General features: G+C 49.8%; 1 protein-coding gene across 10 annotated transcripts in view; it reads left to right on the top strand.

The window, feature by feature from the left end:
• The first annotated feature begins 1106 nt into the window (after positions 1–1106).
• LOC135109775 (DNA ligase 1-like) overlaps positions 1107–8313 on the top strand; it is a 48805-nt gene continuing 41598 nt past the window's right edge. The window contains exon 1 of one of the 10 annotated variants that reach the window (XM_064021401.1): positions 1107–1393. The gene's annotated coding sequence lies outside the window, so the exon portion shown is untranslated. The other 9 variants (XR_010272902.1, XR_010272900.1, XM_064021395.1 and 6 more) reach the window with 9 other exon arrangements.

The following is an 8313-nucleotide window of genomic DNA, read 5'->3' as shown; positions in this document are numbered from 1 at the left end:
AACTATGTATTGTGTTCTCTTCTTTGTCTCTCTCTCTCTCTCTCTCTCTCTCTCTCTCTCTCTCTCTCTCTCTCTCTGCTACTTTTAATGTATTTTTGCTTTTATTTTCCTCGACTACTTCACTGTTTTTCTTTCTTTTTTTCTAGTTCTCCGTGTTTGCTTCTTTGTCTATCTCTTATTTTTGTTATACTTTCGCTTTCTACTTTATTTCTTCGAATGCTTATTTTTTTTTTCCAACCTCCGCTTATTTTTGTCTTTACCTTTTTGGACCTTTTCTATCTATTTCTTTTCCTTCTCTTACTGTTCTTTTCTCAACAAATTCTACTTTTTTATGCTACTTCCTTTAATTCTACTTTTCTATACCTTTTCTATTTATTTTTTAACCCCTACTGTCTTTTGCCTATAATTTCCTTTTACTTGTTCCAGTTCTAGTTTTACTTTACTTTTTTTTGTACTTTTACAGATTTTTTTTTTTTTTGCTACTCGTAATGCACTATTTTTTTCCTATTTTTTATGTCAGTTCTACTTTTCCTTTAGTTTTTCCCCTCAACGCCTCATTTAGCGTGGCACTGCGCCGTTGGTGTCCGTGAATCATCAACGTCGCCTTCACGTTAACTCCTGACGAAGGGGAAGGAGGAGGAGGAGGAGGAGGAGGAGGAGGAGGAGGAGGAGGAGGAGAAAAACAAGCTCTCGTCTCGTGCTCGTCCCTCTCACTCTGACACATGGAAGAGAAACTGGAATCGATTGAATAAGAAGGAATAAAAAGGAAAAAGAGGAAGAGGGATAGAAAAAAGTAAAAAAAAGTGAGAAAGAATAGAAGGCTAGACGACGCTCTGGGTAAGAAAAGTGACCTGTGTGTGTGTGTGTGTGTGTGTGTGTGTGTGTGTGTGTGCTCGCGACCTAATTAAGCCAGCACTCCAGCGCCCCTCTCTACCACCACCAAGCAACGCCACCTAACGCGAGGAGACACAGAAAACGCATACACAAAAAAGCGACAAGAGCGAAAAAAGAAGAAAAAACGAGAGAGAAGAGCGAGAGAAAGAGAAATTTGGAGAGTCTGAAGGGAGAGGAGGGGTGGGAGTAGGAGGAGAGAGGAGGAGGGGGTGGTGGTAGGAGGAGCGTGAGGCGAGGAGTAGGAGGAGTAGGAGGGAGGTAAGCATGGGCGGTGTAGAGGCCTCCTTGATAGTTGTATTTGGCGGGGTGGTGAGTGGGCGGGGCGTGGAAGAAGAAAGAACCAATCGCAGGCGAGTTTCTTCCCGCCAGCCTCGCGCACTAAATAACTGACGATCGAACTTGCTCTTTGTGAATTGACAGGGGACGCACAGATTTTATCACTCCCCCGAAAGTGGTCTATTTTCGTGATCTCGCTGCAATTACGTCTTGTCTCTATGCTGTGAGTATGCCAGCCTGGATCTGTGGAGCCTCATTGTGTGTGTGTGTGTGTGTGTGTGTGTGTGTCAAAGGAGATCGGTGTGGCATGGTCATCAGCGCTCCGGCGAGAAAGTCGTGGCTGGAAAAATGTTGTAATAATAGAAATGGAAAAGGTGACGCGGAGAGGTGGATGGATGCAGGGAAGGCCCGGGGGAGGGACGGCAAGGAGCGGTAAGGGAGGCTCCGGTCCGCCTTGCTGGGGGTGATTGTAGCAGTATTTGTTTGGTGTGATTGAAGTAGGACGGGAGGGGCCCAGCCAGCCAGCCAGCCAGCCCAGCTTCACTCTTTTCAAAGCTTGTGTCCTCCCCCATCCCTCCCTCTCCGCCGCCTCTCCTGCCACCACTACCACCACCCTCCCTTCTCCCTCGCTCTCTTTCTCTCTCTCTAACCCCCCTCCCCCCCGCCATGTGACTGGGCCGCGCGCGCGAGAAATTTACGCGTTTTCGTATGGAGTTTAGAATTGTAATTGATTTATGGCCGCGGGATGATTGATGGAGTTGATGATTAGGAGAATGCGAGGGCGTTGCATAGCGCCTCGAGGCCAGGGGGCGAGGGGCACGGGGCAGGCAATGCAGGGATGTCCTCAGCGGCCTGCACTCGCCACTAGGGCAGCACGAATCACGAAGCCAATGGAGAAAACATTTCCACGATTGCGGATAATACTGGTCGGTGTGGCAGGCAAGGCGGCGGGCGGCAGCGGGCGGGCCGGAGCTCCCTGGCTTAGAGCGCCCGCCTGCCTGCCTTCGCCGCCGCCACCACCAACATCAGCTAGCAGTCGCACCCTCGCCCGCCACCGTTGCACACCACTCAGGCCTCACGACACTCACACACACACGGCGCGTTGTGGGGCGGCTCAACCAAGCCCTCCGGTGCCCTCGCTCGCACAGTAAGTCCCCCTTGCTCTTCCTCTGTCTCTGTCTCTCGCTCGCTCGCTCTCTTTCTCTCGCTCTCGCTCTCGCTCTCTGTGGTGTACACAGTGGTGGTGAGGGTGAGTGTGGTGGTGGTGGTGGTGGTGGTGTGCCGGACCTCGCGAAGTATTGATTACTTACGAGATGAGAGCCAGCGGCCGCGACCACGCTTGGACAGTGGCAGTGACCAGCGGGTTAGAGGAAGGGGATGCGGTAAGGCAAGGGAGGGGGCGGGCAAAGAGAGAGGGGGGGGTAGGGACCGGCTGAGGGACAAAGGGCTGTAGGTGGAGGAGGAGAGGAGGGTGTGGAGGGAACGGAGGCAGCAGCAGCAGCAGCAGCAGCAGGGTGATGGTGGGGGGGTGAGAGGGATCACGTCTTGACCCCCGCCCCTTCCCCCTCCCGCCACCCCCGCACCTCCGTTTCCGGCGTGCACTCGTACGGCGTCTGGACAAGCGGGTGTTGTTGTCCCCGCGCTGGCCCGCTGTCCCGCCCGCTCGGCCGCGCCACGCATGGTCGCGCCTCCCCAGTCTTCGCCTAAACCACAGTGGACGCCGGACCCTCCCGCGCCGCGCCCTCCGACCAGCGCCGCCGCCTCGCCGCCCTCACGGTAAAGCGAGTAGTGTCTGTCTTCACTTGCCTTACTCGGCCGCGTGTTTACTAACGTCATTTATTATGCTGCTTAATGCGCCTTGACGGGCCAGGTAGCTGGCTCGCCGCCGTCAGTTCATAAGTGAGCGACGCGCCGCCCACCGTGACCACAGGTGATTACAGGGCGGCTGCGTCAGGCTGCGGCGCCTCCTGAGGGCCCCGCCGTCGCCCGCCGCCGACTGACGGTGTAGGGCGACGGCGGTGGCAGCGGTGTGTGTGTGTGTGTGTGTGTGTGTGTGTGTGTGTGTGTGTGTGTGAGGCAGCCACGTGCTGTAATGTTGTTGTTGCTGCCGCTGCTGTTACGTAAGCTGCTGCAAACAGCGGCAGAGCGAGGAGCCCAATGCGGCTGGAGCGTCGCCGCCTCCTGAGACCTTTCGCCAGTCGCGCCGCCAGTACAGGGCTCCTGACGGCGGCGGCGGCGGGGCTTCGGTGCTTTTCCGGCGGCGGCGAGCCTGGCCACACTTTTTTTGCACTTTTTGCCCGGTGGTAGGAAGGTGGCCGCGGGCTGGCCGGCGCCGGGAGTGTACCTACCTCGGCGATAAACCTGGACGGAAATCGCCGTCATTTTTTAGCGGTTTCCATGACACCGGATACGTGGGGGGAAAAACACTGCCGCCGCCCCACCCGCACACCCTTTTCACGGCGCCTCGTCCGCCCTCGCAGCCCACCTCAGCACCAAGCAACAAAACCACCTGGCGCGGCGCCCCAGAGGCTGGCCAGCTTTGGTGTTCAGGGGATGTGTCCACCGCCGCAAGCCGCCTCCGCCAGGCAGCCGCCGCCGCAGTGCAAAGTGACCTTCGCGGTGACATTTGGTGAACAGCATAGCAGCATTACAGCATGACAGCCTCGGGGCCAGTGGTGCGTGCGTGCGTGCGTGGTAGTGGTGGGGAAGGAGTGGTGGTGGTGAACCTCAACTACACTTTTCAGAAAAATAGTTTTATACCTAAATAACCGGATGTCCATTTTTTATATATATTTATTTGTATTAATCCCGCACGAAGTAGACGCATGGGACGGGTTCATCGTTTGTCTGTTTGTTTTTGTTTGGTTTTGTTTGACTGTTTGATGGCCAGTGGCGCCGCGCCGTGCTGTGGGAAAGCTTGATAAACATGGCGTGTAATAAAAAGGATTAGTAACACGGGCGGCCTGTATCCTGTGACGGCGGCGGTGACGAAGGTGGTGGTGGTGGTGGTGGCGGTGTGTTGTGTGTGTTGCGGAGGAAACTTGATGGAAATTTGACGTGGTGGCGTAAATCTGCTCGTCTGTACTTCCTCTATATTTACTGTGTGTGTGTGCGTGTGTGTGTGTGTGTGTGTGTGTAAACCTCGAATGGTGAAAGAGACCACGATACATATGACACATTATTCGAGAGAGAGAGAGAGAGAGAGAGAGAGAGAGAGAGAGAGAGAGAGAGAGAGAGAGAGAGAGAGAGAGAGAGAGAGAGTTTCTTTATAATTCAACACCTGTATACGTTCTCTAGACACGAGAATTCCCTCATTATATTTACCTGTGTGGTGGCTATTTTTGGGGGGACGCGGGGGGGTGAGGGGGCGGGGGTCAGGTGCGATTTATACCTCCGGTGCTGCAGTCTCCCTTCACCCTGGGGGAGGGAAAGGGAGACACAGGTAAAGAAGAGAGAGGTAGATGGAGGGAGGGGGAAGGGTAAGGAGGGTGAGGAGGAAAAGGGAGAGACAGACAGGTAAGGAAAGGGAGAGATAGGTAAGGCAGGAAAGGGGTAAGGGTGCAGGCCATATGGTAATGAGGGCAGGTGAGGTGAGGTGTACCTGAGGAATAATTAGCACACCGGCCTACCTGAGATGTAGGTGAAGGAAGGGAGGCAGCCTTGTCTGAAGTGAGGTCCTGCTGATGCTTATGACCATTGACTACTACTACTACTACTACTACTACTACTACTACTACACACACACACACACACACACACACACACGCGCGCGCGCACGGGAGCACGCACGCACGCACACGTCTTCCAGGACAGGTTAATAAGTGAATAATGTCTGTTTACTCGGTTTAAAGTTTAATCAAGTTCATTACGTTCAATTTTCGGTAACTAAGAGCCACACTACGCACACGCAAGTCACACACACACACACTCACACACACACACACACACACACACACACACACACACACACACACACACACGTCTTCTTAATCCAAACATCACCTGCCAAATGTATCATCTCATCATTATTAACTTCATTTATCTTATTCTCGCCTTTGTTTTCTTCAGATTTTCGTTATTGTCATTGTCTTTTCGTGTTCTTCATCTCTTCTTCTTATGTATCTATTTTCGTGTTATTTCTTCATTTACTCCATTTAGCTTGATCTCTTCCTCTTCTTCGCGCCGTTCAAATGTTTAAATTAGTGCTTCTACTGATGATGACGATGAGCTTCCCACGGCGGCGGCCCTCTCATCACACCATCACTTTCACTACCCCCCACCCCGCCGCCGCCGCATTAAGAGCCTACAAAATGTCAGTGGGTCTACGCAACGCAACTCACGGGCAATACATACGTTCATCACTCCCATTACTGTATCTAATCCTCCATCGAAAGCCCTCAGTCTCCGTCAACCCAATACTTATAGATAGAGTGCCGCATTTCTCCCTCCCTTCCCCTTGGTCTTCCCCTTGGTTCGTGGGTCTGCTGTGTTATGTCTTGTGTTGGCATTGTAAAGTTTTTGGTCCTATTTCTGTGAGTTTTGAATCGATATGCTTGGGGACGGTCTTGGAATTGTGAAGTTTTTGAGGGTATTTTGTATGAGTTTTGTATGTGTGTGTGCTTGGTGTTGTGTTGGGATTGTACAGTTTATTTATTTATTTATTTTTTTTTTTGTCTTTTTTTTACCTATTTGTGAGTTTTCAGTTTGTTTGTTTGTTGTTGTTGTTATTGTTGTTGAGTTGGAATTGTAATCTTCCCAAGCTTTTTTTTGTAAGTTTTAAATCTATATGCTTAGTGAATTGAGGTGCTGATAGTTACCAGTGCTTACATCTTTCTGTCTTTCCTTTTTATTGTAGAAATCACATGTATTTCAGTATTACAAATTACACCATAGGAAAAAAAAGTACTGTTATTTCTACGAGTAATTTCCCCGTTTACTTGTTGCACGATCGTCATTTAAATCACGGGTACGAGTTTTAATATGTTTGTGTGCATGTCAAGCCATCACTGATACGCTGCCGGGCCCAATCACACAAACTACAGCCGCATTCTCACACATCCTAGCGTCTTATCTCGGTTACATTTAACAGCCTTAGTGGAAGTTAATAGTTCAATGAGTGTTTTCATGATTCTAGTGAGAGTTTGACAAGAGTTCTGCTCCATCTCTGAGAAACAACACCCATGAGAAACTAATTATCTCTGGCCTTTGAAAATTGTTGTGATGAGAGAACATGGCGTGTAAGAATAAGGGTTTACTGTAAGAACTTGATATAAACTTGTTAAGGCGCCATTAAATCAGCCAGTCAATCAGTCATTCAGTCAATCAGTCAGTCAGTCAGTCAATCAGTTAACCTTCTATATATCATTTCTATAGATCACAATTTTCACATACAAAACAGAGAGAGAGAGAGAGAGAGAGAGAGAGAGAGAGAGAGAGAGAGAGAGAGAGAGAGAGAGAGAGACGTATCTACATCACTATTTATTCATCTTTTATTTGCATTACCATTAACACTAAGCCCCATCAAACGCCATCACCACCACCACCACCACCACCAACAGCACCATTCATTCACCTTCGCCTACGTCACCATTCCGCGTTAACACCTCACCATTACACCCCTTCCCCTGGCCCCATCACCCCATCGGAGCAACACGCCCCCCCTCTACACTGCACACCGTATCATCCAGGCCAGCGTGACAAATAACACCTTGTCCCCAGCACTTCACGAGCACCAAACACCGCCATTACACCACAGACCCCCCAAGCACACAGCACACATCACACAGCAGCAGCACAACGCCCTCCACAGCAAGTCTGATAAGGGCACCACACTCACACAATGCACTTCGCCACAATATCAATTCATCTTATCTAGCAATACTACCAATGCAACATAAACCATTGCTGCATAAGGGAGCAAAAGAAGTGTATCAATCTGAACGCTTTTAGTAACACTGTAACAGGAGGAAACACTATATTTCATGACAATTCGGCAACACCCATGTATACAGCCCTTCCAATAACTCTGCAACATAAAGAATCACTGTATTTCATAACGCAATTGCATCTACGAGACTCTGAGCAACACTACAACACAAGGAAACACTGCATTTCACAACACAACACCTACACCCACACTTCCAGAAACACCATACCACGCGGAAGCACTGTATTTCATAACTCAACGCACAACACAACCATAGCAGCAACACAACAAAATCAACACTGCATTTCTAAACTCAACACAGCAAGCAACACAAACAGAAAGAAAACGGATCTATTTATTTCACTCAGCAATTCTTGGAAACACACCGGCGTGGAAGACAATGGGTCGTAACACAAGACAACACGCAGTACATCAGAACACAAGCAACACAATAGATAGACAGATAGACAGATAGATAGTAGTAGTGGGTATTATAACTTAGATGAACACTAAACAACACACGAAAACTGAACTAACATATAGTGAAAAGAAACAAAAGGAGAGGAAGAGAGAGGTGCTTATACGTGTATGTGTGTATGAGTGTGTGTGTGTGAGTGTATGTATGTGTGTGTGTGTGGCAAGAGGAAACATTTTCAGAAGCATGGAGGAAGAGAAGACGAGAGCATGAAGGGAAATTAACCATCCCCAGAAAGAGAAGAAGGAATAGAAAGACGAGGGAGATAAGAAGAAGAAGAAGGAGGAGGAGGAGGAGGAGGAGGAGGAGGAGGAGGAGGAGGAGGAGGGCATAGAAAGCATATAAGGAAGGAAGGGAGTTTATAAGATTGAGGAGCAGAAGGAAGGAAGCGAAGGAGGTGGACACTGGGGAAGGAGACGAAGAAAAAGAAGAGGAAGGGAGGAGGAGGAGGAGGAGGAGGAGGACAGTGGGAGGATATGGAGGAGGAGCATGCATAAGATTGATTTTAAGGGAGGACGGGACGAGTAACACCATCTCGAGGGACATTGTGGTGGAGGAGGAGAAAGAAGAAGAAGAAGAGGAGGAGGAGGAGGAGGAGGAGCAAGAGAAGGAAGATCGGCAAATCAACTTCATTGGAACTAAGAGTGAAAATGCGTGGAGAGAGAGAGAGAGAGAGAGAGAGAGAGAGAGAGAGAGAGAGAGAGAGAGAGAGAGAGAGAGAGAGAGAGAGAGAGAGAGAGAG

Source organism: Scylla paramamosain, chromosome 19 (genome assembly GCF_035594125.1).
Source record: "Scylla paramamosain isolate STU-SP2022 chromosome 19, ASM3559412v1, whole genome shotgun sequence".
Lineage (NCBI taxonomy): Eukaryota > Metazoa > Arthropoda > Malacostraca > Decapoda > Portunidae > Scylla > Scylla paramamosain.
This window is presented reverse-complemented; position numbering and strand designations above follow the sequence as displayed.